This window comes from Excalfactoria chinensis, chromosome 1 (assembly GCF_039878825.1).
Source record: "Excalfactoria chinensis isolate bCotChi1 chromosome 1, bCotChi1.hap2, whole genome shotgun sequence".
Lineage (NCBI taxonomy): Eukaryota > Metazoa > Chordata > Aves > Galliformes > Phasianidae > Excalfactoria > Excalfactoria chinensis.
The window spans coordinates 155,528,352-155,551,668 of record NC_092825.1 but is presented as its reverse complement, the minus strand read 5'-3'; the positions used below and the strand labels follow the sequence as shown (position 1 = coordinate 155,551,668).

General features: G+C 39.3%; 1 protein-coding gene across 3 annotated transcripts in view; it reads right to left on the bottom strand.

Annotated features, from left to right (window-relative positions):
* Positions 1–23,317, bottom strand: part of DGKH (diacylglycerol kinase eta) — a 150,216-nt gene that overhangs the window by 69,965 nt on the left and 56,934 nt on the right. The window lies entirely within an intron of this gene.

Here is a 23,317-nt window from a genome sequence, read left to right as displayed (position 1 = left end):
AGATTTCTAACTATTCCCATTCAATTGAGACCAACCAAATGGTACAGCTGTTTTTTCAACAATGCCAATGTTGACAAAATGCTAATCTTGCATATAAAACAGGCAATCAAGAGGTATATAACTAGTGTAAAGATTACCATAACACAATTCAAGTGTTTGAACAGCTATGAAACCACAAATATTAAAGCAAGAGCCAACTGATGGCGACACAACACAGACGAATGCTAAAACCAGCCTATGCGAGGTCAGTTCTCAGTGCCAGAGTCTGATTACATCGAGCAGAAAAATGATCACTGCATAGGCAAACAAGGTGCTTGAAAGTGTCTCAATCAAGCATAGGAATTATGCAAATTGTGCATGACTCCAAGTACATTGCTGAACTAAGGTCTTCAGCATGCAACCAGCACACAATTACAGAATCACAGATTCACAAAGGTTGGAAAAGACCTCCAACATCCCCCAGCCCAACGATAATTGAAATCGTTACGTTATGGAAAGTGTGAGAGCTGTAACTGCTAGGGATATCTTTAGTCAATAAATGTTTTGCTGACCCAAACCATTCCACTGCAAACTGAACCCTGCATATTTACATCCCATTCCTTGGAATTCAGAAGGTGCAAATTAGTGTATTTTAAATGCGCACATAGCTTTAGCCAGGATGTGTGAGATTCATCAACCCGATGACATAAATTCTCCATTTAATCAGACAAAATGACACCACACAGCTAGCTAATTGCATGAATCCTGCAATCCATTTTCTTCAGCTTTCAAGCTTGCAAAGAGTATGAGAAAATGTAAGTGCATTTGGATATTATACTCCAAAATGGTCTCTAATGCATAAGATTTCCAATTTGTATTGCAGTAAAGCGATGCAAATCTTGTAATACAATTTCTAGACAGCATGATATAAATATCATCTGAAGTTATTCTAGATTTTTCGAGGCTTAATCACACCTGATTTAAAGTTCATACACATTTGAAAAGATACAAAATTGCCTTTAAATTCAACGCAAGTAATAAAAATAGAGAAAAATCAGAAAGCACTTAAATGTTCCTACCATTCCCTTTAAATGAGGGGCATCATTGCTATGAACATCGCACCCTTCATTTGGATATTCCTAATGCAATAAAGTCCAATTACAGCCCAGTGAACGTAAAGCAATTGAATTAACGCTCTCTAAAAGGCTGTCCTCTCAGATGAGATCCTGTGGATGAAACCTTTGCTGCATCTCACTTTACATGTCAGTGGCTCAGATCATGGCATCCTCTCAGCCGCTCTGGTCCTGCTAAAGAGTAGCAATTCCCAACTGAAAAGTAATGGAGAGCATGCCTGACACACACAACTTCATGATTGCCTGCAATTTTCTGACCAGACCTTATGATATTCATAAGAGTTGATATCATAATATCAACTCTTTCATGGCTTTTTATCACTTACAAAAGGTGTAAAAAACAAGGAGAAATGCCTATTTCTCCTTATTTCTGTTAATCTCTTAGAGCACTTCTATCCCTAAATTAAAACCAAGAGCTTCTACATTAAATCCATTTTGCATTCAGCCCCTTAAAATGAACTCACTGCAATCAAATAACTGTGCAGGCTCTGCAGAATGTATTTTTGTACTGAAATGCTAGAAAAATACTAGATTGATAAATATTTCCATGAGGAATGTAAGCACTTCATGAGACATACATCTGAAGTCTACATTTTATCACAAATATATATTCTGGACTGAGATTTAAGCATGTCAGATAGCCAATTCCACAACTTCCAAATTTGAGCCTAAAGCTTTGGATAATTATCTTTAATTAACTTCATTTTGCCTTTAAAATGTGCAGAAAACCCCCAGCTTCTGGCTGAGTCATCAGTTAATCTGCTAATAACACTTTCCTGAATCTACATACAAGTCTCAGCACATGCAGGAATTTAAGATTAGATGGGACCCCCTGGGGGACTGAATTTGGTTTCCCATTAATTACATCATGTAATTAGGTCATGTGAAGTTTTTTCAAAGCATTCACCAGGATATATCTACACCAGAAGAAGGCATTCAGTACCTTTTCTCTCACAATTGCAGGTAGAGCAGAGCTACAAGACCCCACTGTTCTGTGAGACCTTCTCCTAATTAATCTCAGCTGGACATTAAATCTGAAGCTTAAGCAATAATCTTTGCCAATTACATTAACTGCTTGCCTACTGCAATTTAGAAGGAACAAAAAGATGCACATCCCACAGTTCTATGCTATTTATCACAGTTAGAGAATCGCTGCTCATCTCTGCTTGCCAGTCTCCAACTTCCCCATTTGGCCAGTTGTACAACCCAGTTGTATGCCACATCCCTCCAGAGGTATGCAGCTATGATAAAGGCAAACGGTTAATGGGTACAACAAAGACTCATAGTTAACATGAACAGTTCCACAGTAAGCGTTTCCTTCAGTTACCAATGAGTTTGAACAAGTTTCAACACAAGGCTGAATTAACAGCTAACAATCTCTACTACTTTAGCCACTAACAATTAGGAAAATGATTCACAGTATTATAATCACATCACAGTACTCCACAGTTGTATATTTTCCTTAAAAAAAATTATCATAGCCACATTTTATACAATTAAGAAGGTATAAACTGCATGTGCTGTTCAAAATGTGTCAGGAGACTGCAGAGGACAACATCAGGGAATGTCTGAAAATGAACAGAATGAAAAAGAGAACAGGAAAGGCCATAAAACAAGGCAGGTAAAATGTAAACAGGAATTAAGAGGATGAAGGAGAATTTTAGGATCACCATGCAACAGATATGCACACTGAGACTAAAACATTCTTAAATACTTTGAAAGACGAAAGGCAGCCGAGCAGTTGCCAGGATCACTTTCCAACAGATGCATAAAAAGATAGTATGGAAAGGGAAGAGCATAGCAAAGAAGTTCATCAAACTCTTGGCATTTATCATTACTGATGAAGATGATGACTAGACTGGCTGAATCTCTACGTCACGTGCATCAGATGGCACTGACCTCTGAGTCCTGAAGACCCTGAAAGGACCACTGATACTAAATTCTGTTCTTGGTAACACAGTAGAGTCCATGTGAAAGAATAATATTGCTGAGCACACATATATCCAGGGGGAAAAAATCAATGAGCTTTTGCAAAGGAAAATATTGCCTTACTACTGGCAGGAACTCAGAGAGTGGAGTGAAAGCATGTGGGTAAATGAAGATCCAGTTGACTTGTATTCTCAGAACAAGGCTTCCCAGTAAGAATTACTGAAGAAAGTAACAGAACAGAATTGAAAAAAGGGGGATTTTTCCTATGCTTTTAAAAGGATAGGAACCACAGTTATGACCAAATAGTTACTTTTTGCTGGATTAAAAAGTCTTAACAACAGGGTTCCCAAGGAATCGGGACTAGGACCAAGTCTATTCAACTTCATTGACCCAAAGAAGGACTGCACAGCAAAATCTTAACGTATGTGGTTAAATTTCACATAAATGGTAAAGACCTTAAAGATTTAAAACTGAACAGGTGGGCTAACAAGTAGAAGACGATCTACAGACCAAGTCAATATAAAATGACTTGATTAGGGAAGAATAATCGAATCCTCACTAGCATTCTCACATGAACTTTGAGTGGAGAAAAGATCTCAGCAAATCATAGTTGACAGTTCTCTAAAATCCTCAGTTCAGTGCTCAACCACAGCCATAAAAGCCAACTAAACATTGGGTGTCATTGTGAAAGGTGACGAGTAAAGACCAGCTTAACAAAGATAATAAGCAGGTAGTGACTTTATGAAATTTGCTGTCAAAGGGGACTGCAGAGGCAGACAGTGTCAGCAAAAAGAGCTAGATGAATTCAAAAACAACACCTTCATACAGTCCCTTTAGTATATTGTAGGAAAGTACCAGGGGAATGGGTCACCAAAGGGACAAACTTTCATACTGCTCCTATAGACTTTCCTATATCACTGTTGAGGATGGAATATGGTCTGAATCCATAGCAAAAATTTATAGGGATTGTTTCTTCCTGCCACACTGAAAGCATTTCTTTTGCTTTGAAGTCTGATGTTTGTGTCTGAATGTGTATCAAAGCCTTCACTTACCAAAATAATGAGTATTTGGATTGTTGACAGACCAGAATATAAAAAGGATAAAAAAAAAAATTCAAAAGACAGCATTTGTTTATTATCCTCCCGTGATGCTTCTCATTTATAGGATCTCACAAAGTTAGGTACTGAAATAAAACCATCCCTCTCCCTTTCAGAACCATGGAGGGTTTGGTACACTTACACAATCTGCCCAGGTTTGACTGCAGGCAGACATAATCGTTATTATGTTGCAAAGTAAAATCTCACAGCTCCAGTTTACTCAGAGCCCCTTAAAATATTCCAAGTGTTCAGTAGATCAAAAATGGCTTCTATTGTTATCAAAATTTGACAATCATACTCTTAATTTTGATTTAAATTACGACCTGATTATTCTAGGCTTTTGGTTTTCCTGACAATCTCAGCACAGCAGCTTCCATTACTGTCATTTGTCCTGACATGTATTTCATTAATTATGTCAAAATAAAGACAAAATTCATCTATGGAGAACAAAAACTTAATCAGCTGCTCAGCTCAAGGTTGCGTTTTTATTGAGGACTGCCTATCATGCAATCTGACATACAAAAATTAGAACCAAACCAAAAACTATGTAATGTCTGTGAATATGTACAAATAAAAATGACCAAAGTAAAAATGAAATTGAAAACTAATATAATCGTATTGACTACAAAACACTACTTCAATTTCAAGAGTATCTCAACAAAATAAGCATCAAGAACTGAACGGTAACAACTGGTCAAGCGAATGTAATTAGTGACCGAGAAACCACAAAGTGTCAAGTTGCATACGGTCAACCTGACATTGGAGATGAGTTCTCCCAGCAGAATGTCTGGATACCTTTGAGAAACCATATCTTCAAAAGCTTCAAAGGAAAGTTGGTCATACTCCCCCCCCCACTCCCTACCACAAGACCAGTATGTGATTAAGCAGAACAATTTTTGTCTAACGACAAAACAGGATGTTCTTCCAAAGTTATTTTATATAACGTATTTCTGGGGCTCCTTTATGTGAATGGATTCTAGCCTAAGTGAAACTGTAATACAAATGAAAGCAATTATACAGCTCATGCAGTTCCTCAACCTTGTTCTTCCCCCACGTTCCCTTCCAGCCTATGCTGAGGACACAGATTTTGCATTACTGCTAAACTAAAAATATATATATATGACTTTCAGATTCCTCTATTTCGCACTGCAACAAGACATGAACGAACATCAAACTGTGGATAAATTCACACTGTAAGAATATATTGGTAACAATGTGAAGTTGAATTAGCAAACTGACTTAAAAATAGTGGTTGGAGAATGTATCAAAAATTAACAGGATATTGCCACACCAGGATGAATAACTACACTGAGAATTAAAATAAACAAATAAATATCTTAGTTATAAAACATATCAGACTGACAATCAGAGAACAAACTTCAGCTGCTGTGCAAGTGTTTAAGCTCATAATTTCCATCCCTATACAACATGTTGATCTCAGTCTGTGTACTCATTAATCAGGGAATGAAAAAGCTATAATATACCAAGAAAGGATTAAACAATTCATAGGATTGTGGCCTGGGGACAAATATCTAAGGATCTGGGTTTTATTTCACAACGGAGCTAAGAGAGTCATATTTTACAGCTACTGCGTGGAACTTCAATAGGCGTTCCTTTTAAAGCACACATGCTTTGGGGGGAAAGATTTAGAACAGCTACGTTTCAATGGTTTTGAGAAAAAGAATATAAATGGTATATTTCTTACAGGAAAAGAAAGGAAAAATACCAAATATAACAAACAGTCAAAGCACTCAGCTGGCAAGATCTTCTTCTTCACCACGATTATTTAGATCGTGATCTTGGCTTCAACTAAATAGGAGTAGCATTCAACGCACTAGCCAGTCTGTAAAGTTAGTGCAGAATACGTCCAAAATAAACCATTAGAAATGGATTTCTCTATGGAAATGCCTTATTTCCGCAGAGAAAACTCTTCCTCTAGTTCTGTCTAATGCCAGTATGCAAATAGCTTTTGATCAATCACTTGAGGAAATTACGGAAGCATCATATAACAAAAATATATTAAATGTTGCTACAAACCTCAAGTGATCCTTTCTTGCAAACAACTTAGAAGTTAAACCTGTCATAACAAACCCTCCGTGTTTTACTTATTGCAGTTTTAATTTTTATTTTTTTTTTCCCCTTGCAGAATGTTTAAACAAATTCCAGTGATGAGGTCAGACTTCCTACGAGCTCCGTTTGATAGAAGAGAGCCTACAAAGAACAAGTTAAAGCCTGCGACTCCGCAGACAAAGCTGGGGAGCAGTTCACACCGAGTCACGAAGCTGTAAACATACATTTTTGGGAAATATCATCAAGACACAAATGTGTTCACAAAGAGCACATTCTTAGAATCCTTACATTTATCCCCTTCTTCAAGTAGAGGAAAAACCTAAAGTTGCCACTCCCTCCATTCTTAAACTTCTTCTAAACAACCGGTTATTTTAGACAGTGATCAGTCATTGCATAAATACTCAAGTCTATACAGACGTATAGCCAACAACTTCACATATCCTACATAGTTTAGCATTATAAACCTAGAAGCTTATTAACTGAATATCTAAGCATTCCTGAATTTTTATAGCATTTCCTATTGCTGCAGATATATAGAGAGTACATGCTTCAATCTAATTCAGTAGTTGCATTACATTTCAAGTTTATATTGGCCCCAGTTTTGTTTTACTGGATGGCACATAAAATCCTGGATACACATTAATCATGTTTTGAATTACATTTTCTAGGGCTGTTTTCTTTTTTTTTGTTTGTTTGTTTGTTTTTTGTTTTTTGTTTTTTTTTTCCTTTAACGGTCCTATTTTAACCATCTATTTCTAGAACAGCTAACAAAACCTTTAATTCCATAATAACTCAGAAGTAAGGATCTCTTGCTTACCTACAGATCTCTTGAGGTTTAGGGAGAAAAGAAAGTAATACACTCTCAATTACTGAGAAAGCCATCTTTAAGTAAGTAGACTGGGAGGCTCACTTGAACAATCACAGTACAATCCATGGGTAAGGATCACCACCCTGAATCTGCTGGCAAGTCTTTGCAATACAGCTGGGAAAGCTGCAGGCATTCTTTGCTGCAAGGGCATTTGAGGACTCATCGTCAGCCTGCTAAGGTTGTTTCTCCTCAGGGGCACAACCTGGCAATTGCTTTTGCTGAGCTATCAGGTTAGTCAGGGATTACTACCCCTTCATAAATCCATGCTGATTACTCCCAGTCACCCTTTGGCCCTTCACGTGTTCGGAAATCATTTTCAGGATTATTTGCTCCATCACCTTCCCAGTGACCAAGGTAAGACTAGCCGACCAGATCCTCCTTCTTGCTCTTCATGAAAATGACTTTCTACTTTCTCCCAGGCCTTAGTAGTTGCGATCTTTGAAAGGTAATGGAGAATGGCTTTGCAATACCAGCAACCTAAAGATATAGATAAGTATATATTTACTTCTCAGAAAGGGTGGTCAGGCACTGGAATGGACTGCCCAGGGAGGTGGTGGAATCACCAACCCTGGGAGTATTCAAGGAAACACTGGATGTTGTGTTGAGGGACATGGTTTAGTGGGAGCTATTAGTAATAAGCGAACGGTTGGACTGGATGATCTTTTAGGTCTTTTCCAACCTTGGTGCTTCTATGATTCTATGATATGTAACACATCACCTCCAGTGAATATCCATGCTATTTATACCAAAATAGATCTTTCTCCACCTAAGGGAGGTCTTCCTTGCTCCTAACTTTCCCATTGCTCTCAGGAACTTAGGATTGCTAAAGAATGGTCTTACCAATAAAGACCAAGGTGAAGAAGACATTGACTCTTTGTCACCAGATCCCCTACTTCAGCCCACAGCAGACATGCATATGCCCCGTTCTTCCTTTTGTTGCTGATATACTTGTTGAAGGCCTTCTTGTTCACCTTCAAATCCCAGTCTAGATTCAAATTTGGCTTTGACTTTCCTAACCCTACATGACTGAATTTCTCCTGGGTCACTTGCTCAAGGCTCCACCTTCTGTATGCTTCCTTCTTACGTCTGAAATGTTTCAAAAGCATCTTGGTGCAGTAGACTGCTCTGAAAGTTGTAGAACTATCACAGACAGACAGATTCTCACTCTCTTTTACTCTACTTTTCTATTACTTCTAAAAGTGAAATTCTTTGTAGCAAAATGCACCTTTTTCTGAGTTTAATTTTCTTATAATTCTTTACAAGCATTATTGAGTTATCCTTGCACCATTTCAACCAATCAAGAATTATACACAACTCCAGCAGTCTAGACAATGTCTGGAGTTCAAACTAGCATCAGAACGCCCAGTTTCAGTTACTATATTTTACATAATGCAGAGTTATTCATTTAGTGGTTAAGTATTTTATGGTTTGGAGTGCTTTGGAATAAAATAAAGAACAGTCTGCATTGGAACACAGAACAAGTGCCAAATAGATCTGAAGTTTATTGTCTGGGCAATGACAATCCTCTGTATCCTCTGGTAGGCTGCTTATTCGTTGCCTCTTGACTCTAAGTATGCAGAAAGGAATAATATTTTCTTTCACGTCAGACAGAGGCTATGTTGATACATTCACTTGTTTGCATTTGTGCAGCCACGTCTAACACATGTGTACCTACTGGATGTGTATTTAGGGAATAGAATAGTAGTGCAGGAGTACTGGTGAATTCCCCAGAGCAACAAAACACTTTGTAAAGGACAAGGTCTGAAGCACTTCTAGCTTTTTGTGGCATTTCCCATAGTCAAACTGTAATTTACTCAGCAGCCCTTAGCAGAAGCCACAGTGGAAGCAGAACTCTCATATTACAACCAAAGGAGGAAACTCTCACTTGAGCCCATGAGACTGGAAAGCAGAATAACATACAATGGATCCTCCCTTCCCCTTTGTTTACCAATGGGAAATATGGGCCTGTAATTACTTGTGAATCCACATTCCCTCAATGCTGAGGCTCATTCATGTATGTGCTATTTTCTCTCATTCAGAAAACCTGATAAGGCAGCTTCTCCAAAAGCACACATCTCTGGAAATGGGCAGATCAGTACTTTGCAGAGCTACGTACAGCACAGCCTTACTCATCTGTCCAACAAAGAACACAAGCTCATGTTCTTACTCTGTGTCAAACCCTTGGGTTGTGAAACACAACCCAATGCCTCCTTCAGGCACACAGAAAATCAGGGGGAGTCCTCTTGAAACATTCCTGGGCACACAAAGGAGTAGGTGGTGACTTTGAATCGCTGGTACGGACTTGCCAAAGGCAAATCATGCCTAATCACAAGGGAATCTTTCCTAAACACCCTCGCATCAGAAAATCACATAGCACCCCCTGCTTGATATTTAACATCTCTTGTGGCTAAAATATATCAACAGCAGTCACTCACTCACTTTTTTTATTTTCAACAAGTTAAGCAGTTAAGTATGGATTTTGTCTTTTCAGTTTTTAACAGCTCAGTGGTCATTTTTTCCACTTAATTCAAACTGCTATTGAAAATAGCCCTAGCATAAAAGCAAATGAAACTACAAACATGGAAACATGTGCACTTGAATAAAACAAGATTAAACTTCAACTTGAATACACGTGTTCGTTTCGGTTTTGCTTTTTCATTCTATTTTTATTATAATTATTATTGAGGACAGTGCTTTCAGATAAATAAGTTTTAGAAAACCTGTCACTTTGCATATCCATTGTGTAAGAGGACTTGGAGCTTTCAAGGTAAGAGCACGGATGCATTTCACATTGCGCTTGCTTGCAGAACGTTATGCAAAAGCTGCTTTTCAGGGAAGCTAAAAAAGGCAAAGTCTATTTCAGCTTTAATAAAACCTCAAACATGTTCTTAAATTTTCATTTAACAGCACATGCACTAACAAAATAAGACTCATAAAAGGCCTGGCAGAGGCACAATAAGGATCTTTTAGTCCTTTTTCTTCTCAAAGTCGACAGACCACGTACAGATTTGCAAAAACAGGTAACTTATAATTTTATTCAGGGGGCCCATTTTCTCACTTGACTCAAAAGCAATTCCTTTTTCATGATACCTCATAAGAGAAAGAACAGGAAAAACAACAGTCCCTTGATGACTGCTATTACACTTCGCTTGGCATGTCCCGATTATCTTTTGTTCAAATCACAAAGTTTTCAACAAGAGAAAATCCTACATACATTATTAAATGTATGTTATTAAATGAGTCACAAGGTTGCTTTGCTTTCCTGTCCAAATTAATAAATTTACATCTAGGTGTATTTTTAAATAGAACAAAAACAGAGAATTGCAGATGGTTTTCCACTGAGGATGTAGGTTGTGAAAGTCTTGCCATGCACCAGGCTTAGCACGCTGCCCATGCAGTGTGAAATCTCTTAATGAAGAGTCCTCTTCAAGAGCTTTCTCTATGAGCTCTGCTCTCCTCCAGGATGTGAAATGAGCATGCCCTGTTTTTTTCACTGGTCTTTCACACAAAAGTGGAAAGCATGGAAAATGCTTTTAGATGTGGTTTCTTCTTATGTTTCCTCATCACGTTTTTCTGCTATTGACTTTCTTCTGCTTAAAGTACTTTTCTTCTCATTATTGCTAACCTGTGTTTAAAACAGGCACTATGGACTTTTGAGAGTATACCAATTTCCAAGCAATTAAATACTTGAGGAATGTCTGAGATTCATCTTTTCCACGTGAAGATTCCTGACAGATGAACCCTAGAAAATCATGCCCACACTGTCTGCCTTTCTCCTTTGCTACGACACTCACAGAAGGAAACTGGCTGCCCCTCTTTGGGCCACTATGCAACATTTGGCCTTACACATTTCAGGGTCAGTACTTCAGCATAGAATCATAGAATTACTCAGGTTGGAATAGACCTCAAAGATCATCAAGTTCAACTGCAGCCTAACCAGTACCCTAACTCTAACAACCCTCTGCTAAATCATATCTCTGAGCACCACATCCAAATGGCTCTTAAACACATCCAGGAACGGTGACTCAACCACCTCCCTGAGGAGCCTATTCCAGTACTTAACTACTCTTTCTGTAAAGAAGTGTTTCCTAATATCCAATATCCTTTCCCCCAGACTAAACAGCCCGAGCTCCCTCAGCCTCTCCTCATTGGACATATTCTCCAAGCCCTTCACAAGCCTTGTTGCCCTCCTCTGGACCTGCTCATGTCCTCCATGTCTTTCCTGTGCGGAGGAGCCCAAAACTGAACACAGTACTCGAGGTGAAGCCTCACCAATGCTGAGTACAGGGGCAGGATGACTTCCCTAGTCTCCTGCTCACCACACCATTCCTGATACAAGCCAGGATGCCATTGGCCCTCTTGGCCACCTGAGCACACTGCTGGCTCATATTCAGCTGACTGTCAGAGCCATTGCTCTTTGGCAATGAAATCACCAAATCCACCAAAACACCTGAGATGAAGCAACCCATTTTCTTTGCACACTTGTGCTGGAGGCTGAGGAATGTCTGAACTTTGTCTACGCACAGAGAACAAGCCAAAAATTGCTAAAAATCTATTAATCAGATTTAAGCTGTGTGAAGAAAATTTAATATGTCTAGAATGAACTCCCAACACCTTCCAAACTCACGAGGCTTTGAAGAAACACTATGTAAGTAAGATGTTAGAATATCTTTTAGGATACCTTAATGCCAAATAATTCTAGCTATCCCAAATATTTCTAATATTTTAGTAAAAGATGATTAGTCCAAAATCTCATCTGCACAAAGACACTGTTTATTAACTATTTCGGGACTGTAGTTAGTTAGAAGTGCTAATCAGAAGGGACTTGGATAAGGAAACAGAACAAACAGCACCCTTCTTACATATGTATGATATTCATAGAAACATAGAATGGCCTGGGTTGAAAAGGACCTCAAAGATCATCCAGTTTCAACCCCCCTGCTATGTGCAGGGACACCAATCACCAGACCAGGCTGCCCAAAGCCACATCCAGCCTGGCCTTGAATGCCTCCAGGGATGGGGCATCCACAGACTCCTTGGGCAACCTGTTCCAGGGTGTCATCACCCCCTGATAAATCTGGGCTGAAATTACCATCATTAGCTATTCTAGAGACACAGCAGTTAGCACCCCCAAAAAAGAATGTCTCCTACAAGCTAAGTTGCCCAAAATGAAAGAGGATTTTTACTCTAATGATGATGTAGTTGTTGTTTCTACAACCTCATATTGGTTTTCCATACATAATGTGTGCCCCCAGTGGCGCAGTGGTATATGCTGCTGCTTGCGGCACTGGAGGGCCCGGGTTCGAATCCCCCCTGTGGCGCAGGGGTAGAAGTGCCGCTTCGCTACACAGGGGGCTCGAAACCCAGGAGTTGGACTCGATGATCTCTAAGGTCCCTTCCAACTCGCACGATACTATGATACTATGATGATGATAATATGAGCATACAGCAAAAGTACTGGGTGTTTTAATTACAAATCAGAAACTCCAACTCACCAGGCTTTCCTCTCTAAACTACAGATCAGAATTGCTGAACTCTCTCAAAGGCTTTTGCTCGTCCATCAAAACACTGCTCCCCTACTCTCAGAAGTGGCAGAATACATACGACGGACTGGGCCTATGCTTCCTTTCATTAGCTGACATGGTAAATGGCCAGTGAACATATGTGCTGTCAGCACAATGTATGAGGTGCAGACACAGCATCCTTAAGCCCCTTTAGTCTTCACAGGCAGTCAGTTTAATTTATATACCTGTTAGTTAATCTAGGTCTTAAACTTGCAAGAGAAACCTGCAGGGGAGAAAGCACGGACAGCCCCTGACAAGCTAATACACAACAAGAGCAGCAGGGAGTCTCGAATGGGTTGGTGACAGTGGCCTAATGGGCTCCTCCATCCTCCCTATGACCACGTCATCCATCTTCAGAGCAGCACCAAGCCACAGAAACCCACTTGATTAATGGGTCCTGCTAGGCAACAGGCTTTTTGCTTTTCATCTGTGTTAGGGGCTGGATGGGTTATCATTCTGAATGAGATGGCAGGTGGTCTCTTCATTCCTTAATTTTATTTTAAGACTGATGGGATCACAATATTTATTTTTTGTATGTAAAAAAAAAGAAAATCTGTCCAAGTTTGAGACACAGTCAGGGATGCCTTTCTTACATTCCCAGGGCAGACTCTTCCATTTTAATACTTGGCTTCGATGTAGTAGGTCAATAAAAAGCATAACAAAAATAAATATTCTGACACACAAAGCTCAGCAACTGGAGGGGGGAAAAGTGCTTTATTTGTGGGTTTTGAGGTTTTTCTGAAGAAGTTTTAGGGTAATCTTACTTTCTGCTTTCTTAATCACATGTTGAACCTGCTGTGCCCTGGAGAATCCCTTTGGTGCTATTTTTATTTGGTCCAAAAGTGGGTTGAATATGGCCCAAGGTACAAAACAAGAAGTTACTGCCTCAAGGAGCCTGCATCTGTAAACACTGAAATGCAAAATGGAACCCTATGGAAGAAATGCATCAGTTTTTAACTAAGCAAAATTATATTGCTATTTGAATATCAAAAGGAGATGAGAGAATTTTGGTGAATAGAGATAAGTGGCACGCATGAAATGAGAAGGAAGGTCATTATAGAAGCACTGGCACAGAAGAAAGGAGAAGACCAGAGAAAAAAGAGACAGGATTATAAATTCTAACATGCTGGGAAAAGCAATACACAAATCATCAAGGCTCTCCTGTAGTGTGAGCATACAGCTTCTGATTTGTAGTAACCATTCACATGCTTTATGAATAATCAAGCACTGAGAACAACTACACTTTAGAGCTTCAGCTTATATTTGTTAATAACATTTACTGCCATTTCATATGCTGTGCCATTGATACCATACAATTGAGTTTAGCTGCCTAATTCACCTATCTGGAAACCAGTTCAATGAGCAAACAGAATCAACACTGATGCATAAGCCTATGTGGAAAGAATGTGCATCAATATTGCTATCAAGAGACGAGAAATCTTTCTGGGTAAGAAAACCCCAGCAGGATTAAAAAGAAGAATGATATCAAATACACGTCCACATCTGTCAATACACAAAGTCAAATACTGCTGTTTGTGAAGCTGGTTCTCACCACCTGCCTGAAAAAAATAAATAAATATAAATAGAATCAATTTTAAAACTGCGCTAACACTTGTCTGGTATGGAAGAGAAATGAAGAGAGCCCAATTAGAATATAATTGGATACTATTCCAGAAGAGATGTTAATACAGATTTCTTGTGGCTTATAAGAAAAATTCATGTATTATGATTTGTGTAATAAATGACAACCATCAATGTCTGTGTATTTAGAGAAGACTGAGGCAAGAGGAAAAAAAAGCCCTCTTCATCCCAAAGCATGCCAGCACATCCCATGGTGCTAAATTACAGATGTCAGGTGTAGCAATAGTACTCTCGGTCTTGAAGGCTGGGTAGAACCGCCATCAAGCAACCCCAGAAATGATGTGCTATAATTGCACCAAGGGTGAGGAGGAAGATGTTACAGGGACTATCTGTATGCAGGAATCGTATACACGGAAACCCCAAGGATATACAACCCCGTATCCAAGTGAGTTAGTTTGCAAGGGAAGATGTAGAGACAGCTCTACTGCCAACCTGACGCTAATTATAAGGAACTGTGATGAAACTGATTAATGGTAGTGATAATTTTGACTTTAAAGATATATCATTAACTTGTATTAATGAAGTTTAATCCTCTGTAAATTCTAAGAAAGAGAATTATGAAGCAGTAAATCATTAAGAGTCAAAAGTTTCCTTCGGTGTTTCAAATAATACATTGTGATTATTCCTACAAATGAATTACATACTGAAATGATAATATATATATGTATGTATGTAAAAGTAAGAATGACTTTTTAATCTAGTGTGAGCATTTTATACTCATATAGTCAATGTAATTAATACCAATCTATTATGTCCCAGGAAGAGATCATAAACTTGTTTGTAGCTACTAATTCTGCTTTCTACAATGAACAGAGAATTCACACAACAAACAGCATTTGCACACCTTCTTAGATGTTATCCTTCCTTTTGAAAAACCTAACTATTTTATTAATGTCTCGTCTATATTCCTTGGAGCACACCTGTTCTTTGCATTGCTCTTTTACACTGCAGGACGTCATGGGCATTTCTAATGGGTGCACTGCTTCTGGGTGTAAAAACTACTTCGGAGGTACAAACTGCACCTAATATTTTAGTGCAGTAAGACAGCTGTTGCCAGTAACATCTCATGTTAAATGTCTTCATTTCATTTTCATTTCTTATGGTTTATTAAGATGCTTTTAGAAATTCTGTATCTGAAATTTGTATTTCTCTAATTGATCCCTAAAAGTTGTTGGAAAAGCCAGTTCCTACTGCAACTTCATAAGTAACACTGACTCTGTGACAAAATGATGTGAAACTAAGAGAGTTATAGAATCGTAGAATCACAGAATGGCCTGGATTGAAAAGGACCACAATGATCATTTGGTTTCAACCCCTCTGCTATGTGCAGGGTCACCAACCACCAGACCAGGCTGCCCAAACCCACGTCCATCCACGCTGATTTTGATCACCTCCCATTAATCTCCATCTAATGTCTTCTTAAACAAATAGTAAAAACACAAGCAGCATCCTTCGAAAAACATTAGGCCCTAAAGGAAAAGGATCCACAGCTGGCGGTTTTATTACGTTTTATACGATGGAATGCCCACTCCTGGCCACAGGGGGGTAGCAGCGTGATGGCAACGTTCATAAACAGGGAGAGAGCTCTTGCTTGGGAACGCATTTCTGTTGCAGGTTTTGGACATCTCGGATTCATTATAGCACATGTACTTTACCTACAGGACATACTTGTATGTGGCTGACTGCACTATCAGAATATAAAATTCGGGAGAACTGGGGGAGAAATGGTGCAAGTTATCCCTTCCTTCTATAAAGAAGTTACTGTGGAAAATAGAGCAGTCATAACTTACATTAAGTGAGGAAATATATAAAGGAGTACTTGGCCACCACGTCACTGACATTTTCAATCACCAAGTAACGAAAGGGTAAACATCTTTTGCTAAGACAAATCGATAAGTTATCAGTGGTTAACTACTTATGGGTCTAAATATTGATTTAAATCTTCTGTATATAATAGAGATTGCTTGTGTTTTACTCTCATCAAAATAAACGTTAACTACAATTCTCTTTCAATGTAAATAGGGTCAGTCTATTTTTCTGTTAGGTATATTAGCCCATATCATATATAATACACATAGAGGAGTCAGTCTTGTGAAAACCACTTAAGATTTTAAGACAAGTGTATAAGTATTTATTAGATTCATATTGCAAGCAAATAAAATAGAGCAAAAAAGGAAAAAGTGGTGACCTTTTTTATAAACAGCTATAAGTACATACAAGATCATACAAGTGTAGCTAAGCACTGTAACAAATTGGTTGTGCATTATGAATTGTCCTTATCCAGCTATGCTGATTCACGTGTTTTATTATTTGACTCCATGATTCTGTATTGTAGTTCATATTGTTATATGTACAAATACAGATTATTTTTACTAGCATAATAACCCAAAATTCATTTAGTAGTGCTGCCATACATGGTTAGAGACAGACTATCAAGGCTATCCAGGCAAGAAAATAAGGAAGCCTTTCAATTGGCAAACCAGGCTGAGCAGCCCTGTACTGATTTGCTCCTCTCCAATCTTTCTTTCCTTATGCTACTGCACATAATCCATTGCAAAGTCAATAAACACCAGCCTTGCTATAAGATACGTACAGGCAGTGTCAGTACTAAAATCTAAATAGGTATTGTTAGGGGCTTGCCCAGGCTTGAAAGTGAATGCAGATTACGGGAGTGCTTGACACTAACGCGCAATAGCTGCTTCATAACCCAACGTGCAGTCATTCCTACCCACAAGTAAAGGCATCACATTCCTGTTTTGCCTAATCCCCAGCTCAAGAACTTCTTCTTTCCTGACAGGATGATTCAGTAAATCAACAGCTACATCTGAAATATTTCCTCCTCAAAAGAGATTCAGTTCTGACAACTCATGAAAAAAAAGGGCAAGGCATTTTGTGGTGAAAGCAGAAAAAGACAATGATGGACAAGTGAGGGCTGTATCATCGCCATCAGTTACTGCGAAACCTGACACAGTTCAAGAGCACACAACTTCCTTCACCACGCCACCGCTGCCTAGAGAATATGAAGTTGCTTTTGAATAGGAATTTCAACTGCCTGGTGTCATCCTGCTTTATCTGAATGATTTTACTTTTCATCACAATACTTACAGGCAACATTTGGTAGTTGATGTCCTTTACCCTGAGCCAGACAAGGCTGAATGATTTGTGCCGGCAAAACTACTCTGGCAACTAAAATGCCTGCTTTAATTGGGCTTAAAATGATCATAATCAAAGGAGGTTAGAAAAGCTATTCTTGTTTTTACTTTTCATGTTTACTGAATCTTTTATAAAACTGTCACTTGGATTCAGTTCTTCCCCTTGGTAATGCTTTCCACAGAGAAGCAGCGAAAGAGATTGCAAAACAGCAATAAAATTGGGGGAAAGCCACCTCAATTTAAAAAAAAAAAAATAAATGTGTTAAGAATATGACAAGCATTGAAATTTTGTTAAGTGTGAATTTCTGCCCTTCGATTTGCAACAATCAAAGCCATGGGGCAGAAAAGAAGGTAGGAAGAGTAGTGTATTTCTAGGCTGAGATGTTGATACTGTAGAAAACCAAAATGACTTGCGTAAGGTTGTGGTGAGTCAGCACCAACAGAACGGCAAACCTAAATCCTAATCCCATTCTCAAACTACTGGATTGACTCATTTCCCACATCTAAGTTAGTCTGCTTTTACTTTATGAAGTGCATCACTCAGACCACGAAGTTGCTTTTGTAAATGGAATTTTTCATGTTGCAGTCCCCACACGTAAATCAAAGAAACGTTTCATTACTTTTCAATGAACTTTTGTGATCTCACTTCCTATCTCATGCTGTATATCCTTGCTTTAACACTGGACAAATGAGTCAAGTTCAGCATTCCAGATGACTGATTTTAAATACTTTTGAGGCATCTTCTTAAGAATGTGCGCAGGAATATGTCTCTGCAAAACCCCCTGATGACAAACTGACTGAGCTACAACTTAGATGTCATAACATCTGTAAATCAACACAGAATATTCTTCAGAAATCAACCGTTCTGGGCTAGAGAAAGAATTAAGACGAGATGACTTAATGATCTCCAAATGCCAAAACATCCTCATGAAGCATCCCAAGAAAGTTTGCTCTCCCAATTCTCATGATAGGACCCCTAAGGAAAAATAAATAAATAAATAAATAAATAAGAAAAGCAGCTTAACCTGCAGCTGATCACTGAACTTCTAGAGCTATCTGCCGAAAAACGAGCAGCGTGTAACTCTCATACTGTCTCCAACTGTTATAGACAACATGGATAAAATTCTATGTAAATACCGAGGGCTTTTTCTCTGCACTTGTCATAACTGCATTTAATCTATTCCTATACAGCAGAAATCTCATAGGTCTCAGGACTAAGTGAACATAGCTCAAACTGGTTGTTGGGTACCCACAGTATCTCACCAGCCACGTTAAAGAACCCAAAATTTCACCCTGAAGTGTTAAGTGGAATCAGAATTACTTTTGATGTTGGCATTTGCCAGCTACATACCAACTTCAAAATTCTCTTTCATTTCTTCATTTGCTAACAAACTAAAAGGAACTTGGTTGTTGTTATATTAAACTATTGCACATAGGAAATAGTTGAATTTCTTATCACTCTGTTGCAATTTCCCCATACCTTTCAAGTTTGCAGCAGCACAGCCTATCAGTCACATAATGGGAAGTGGGAAAGATGTGACATCCTGCCCAGAGATTGTCATCACACAAGAATTCCCTTAGGCCATGTGTTCTATTTCCAGAGCAAAACTCGGATGCATGATACACCTGGTTGTGTGAGGCTGTCTAGAGACAACCAGGTAGTTCACTGACCCAATTTAAAGAGCATCCTTGTCAATGTGAAGCCTTTTAAAGTACCTGAGAGATGACAACAAGATGTTTGTTACACATATTTTTAAACACCCTGCAAAACAATTTAAAGCAAAGGTAACTGAGAAAATTCTAACATAGAAATACATAAGGTAAAGAAGACAAACTTTCAAAGAGAAAAGAGTAGTCTGGTTATGGAGCAACTGCAACATGCATTTCTTGCTCATCATCTTTTAAGTGAAACTTTCTGTTACCAGTTGTTCAAGAGTTGAAAGATGATGCATTAGCTGCACATGAGGTATCATGGACTACTCGTACTCACAAGGCTGTAAACACATGCTACTACTTTAGAAGAAAACCACAGAAGTATAGAATCATTAAGGTTGGAAAAGACCTCTAACATCATCTAGTCCAAATGTTGGCCTATCACCACCATGCCCACCGACCATGTCCCTACAGGCTGCATCCACACAGTTCTTGAACACCTCCAGGGAGGGTGACTCCACCACCTCCCTGGGCAGCCTGTTACAATACTTCACCACTCTTTCTGAGAGGACCTTTTTTTCCCTAATATCTAACTTGAGCCTCCTTGGCGCAACTTATGGCCATTCCTTCTCATCCTATCACTACTTACTTGGGAATAATGACCATCCCCCACACTGCTACAACCTCTTTTCAGGTAGAGTCAGAGCTAGGGTCCACATTCAAGACCTTTACATTCAATTTCCAGGAGAACAATCTTAAGTATCATCCAGCCCCAAATCTTTACCAAACTCCATGTACATAAGATGAGAAGGTGAAAATAACAAACTCAGTAGAATTCCAGCACAGACTGCACTCTCCCATGCTGCATGCTGACACACAGACAGAAAATATTTCTGAATTAAACAGGAAAACTTGAAAAAGTCAAGAGCAAAACAGCAAATAAAGAAAGCTCCTCTGGTCAGTATCACACTTGTGGAAATAAAGTCAAGTTCACAAAGACTGTCATTATTTAATATACTGCTAAGAGCACTGCCATCCATCAGAAAATATCTAACTGTTTTAAAAAATGAAGTGCACAAAATACCGTAATAATAGATCAGTACTGCACCGTAATAGAACAGTGACTGGTTTTGATTGAAACCTTCCCTATTGGTTGGACAGGTGTAATTTTGAAACAAAGCTAAAAAAGAAAAACAAAACCTTATTTCCAAATATTTATCTTGGAGTAAAAAAATAGTATTTTTAGACAAACAAGACTGGGATTAAGTTTTCCAGATTCAAAACCCCTCCCTTCTGACTCACTAAATTACCTTGGGAAGTCTGTACTGTTTTCTAGCACTCCAGATTCCCAGGATATGAAGTGCATGCCTCTGCCATCAGAGAAGATGAAGAATTACTTTGTCTTTGGACGCATTTTGATCTCCAAGTATCTTACAGATCCACAGGTTAACAAAACAGGAGCACCATCCATGCTGGTTAGAACTATTTATGATAAAATGTTTCAAAAATTGGACTATTATTCACTGTGAGTGTGGTGACACAATGGAACAGGTTGCCAGTGAGGCTGTGGATGCCCCCTCCATGGAAGCATTCAAGGCCAGGCTGGATGGGGCTGTGAGCAACCTGGTCTAGAGGGAGGTGTCCCTGCTTACAGCAGGGGTTGGAACCACGTGATCTTAAAGGTCCCTTCCAACCCAAACCATTCTGTGATTCTATGATGATATGAATCTAACCACAAGACTGTTTCACAAACGTCAATGGAAAATCACTTTCATGTGTAGAAAAGATCCGAAAACATTATGAGAAGCCTGTTTGCTTTTCTTTTAATCTGAGAAGTAATAATTTGCAGAGGGCAGAGGTACAACACAGTATGCCACTTGTACAAAATCTGTATGTTCTGGCACATCTGAAGGAGCAAGCTTTTGCACAGTATTTTTTCCCCAACAACCAAATAAACAGGGGTTGGTCAAATCTTTTAAGCATGTAAAGAACAGGTGTTTTTCCACTGATGTGTCATATCTCTAATAGTGGAATATACAAATCTGCCTATTCTAGTTACTGCCATCAGAAATTTGCATCTCCAGAGCCGCAACAAATATAGGGGTGCAGCAGCTTCTCTCCCCAGCAAGCTACATCACTTTATCCTGCTTTTCTGCAGTGCTGCTTGATCCAGAGCAGAGCTGAGACTACTGAAAGAACATACTTACAGTTTATCTATCTTCCCCTTCTGCAAGTAAAAGCAATGCTGCTGCAAGGGAAGGGCAGAGGACAGCTCTAAGTAAATCACTCCTTGTGAGGCACTTCTGTAGTAATTTGCTGAGAGTATTTTTCAGCAAAGAAAATCCAAGTAGGGAAAGAAGAGGATGAAGTCCATTTGAAGCAGTACCATTTTTTCGTACTCATAATAAAACTCTTGCAATAATTTGGAAGATCTGTTCTCTAAGGCTGTTTTTCGAGGTTTATACACTAGGATGATCAGAGGGTTGGAGCACCTCTCCTATGAGGAAAGGTTGAGAGAACTGGGCTTGATTAGCTTGGAGAAGAGAAGGCTCTGAGGAGACCTCATTGCGGCCTTCCAGTACTTGAAGAGAGCATAGAAACAGGAGGGGGAATGGCTGTTCATGAGGGTGGATAGTGATAGGACAAGGGGGAATGGTTTTAAAATGAGACAGGGGAGGTTTAGGTTAGATATTAGGAGGAAGTTTGTTACACAGAGGGTGGTGACACACTGGAACGGGTTGCCCAAGGAGGTTGTGGATGCCCCATCCCTGAAGGCATTCAAGGCCGGGTTGGATGTGGCTCTGGGCAGCCTGGTCTGGTGGTTGGTGACCCTGCACATAGCAGGGAGGTTGAAACTGGATGATCATTGGAGTCCTTTTCAACCCAGGCCATTCTATGATTCTACGAACTTTATATATATGATCTTTGCTCACCTCCCTGCCTATAGTACAGGAGGAACCTGAAGAAAGCCTCTACAGTTACCTATAAATTACAATCAGAGTGATGCAAAATCCTCTCAGCCATCACATCCACTGAGCCTTCTTTCATTGCCCAAAAGAAAAAGAAAAACTGTAAGCAGTCCCTTTCCTGATGCAAAATGTCACAGGGAACCCCTCCTTGTTCTACAAACATTTTTTTTCTGCTTAGTTGAGACAGAGCACACCCGGAGCAGCCGCTCTCCCCACCATGTGACCTCCCACAACCTTCCTGCCAGGCTTATGCAACTAGGAAACCAAAAGCAGTTCTCTGCAACTTGGCTAATTGCAACCAATCAGGCACTTATAAATTTAAAAAACAAAAAAAACAAAAAAAAAACTCACCCAATTTAGAGTCACTGGTAAAAGGCTAAGATGCCAGGTGGATATTTCTGTGACAGTTTCAAATGTAGCATCCACCCTAAGCCAGCATTAGTCAAATGATTTATGCCAACGTTTTACTGTAATAAAAACTCCATACACTGCATTTCATTAGTTTTGCTTCAGCTTAACAACACCCTTCTCCAGAAGACCACTTAAAAATAAGCAATACAGTAGGTTTCTAGGGAAATAATACAGACTCTCTGAACATTTACACTCTTTCTAAAAGGCGAATATAAATTTATACATATGCATGAACAGAGAGAATATTGTCCACTGTTACCAAACCATGGAAGAAGTATGTAAGGGTACGTGGATACATGAGTGTGATCACCAGTAATGCACAGAATGCTAACAGAAATCCTGTCCACTACAGGCATGTCTGCATACAGAGATACCTGTGTACCCCAAGTTTCTTTGAGGAGGCTCAGGGGAGACCTTATTGCTCTGAAAGGAGGTTGTAGCAAGATAGGGGTTGGCCTCTTCTCCCAGGTAACAGCAATAGGAATGAGAGGGAATGGCTTCAAGCTGTACCAGAGGAGGTTCAGGTTGGGTATTAGGAAAAGCTTCTTAGAGCAGCAGTGCACTGGCACTGGCTGCCCAGGGAGGTGGTGGAGTCACCATCCCTGGAAGTCTTCAAGATACGTGTATATGCTTAACTGAGGGACACAGTTTGTGGGGATGGTTGTGATGGTCTGACAGTTGGACCAGACAATGCTGGAGGTCTCTTCCAACTTTAATGATTCTATCATTCTCTTGTGTAGGTGAGACCAAGCTACTGGATTTTTCCTGTTGTGCCAACAGAGTGAAAGAGGATATTCCTCCTGGTCAGTACTTTCAAACCAATGAACAACAAAGGTAACTTTGTGGGAAGT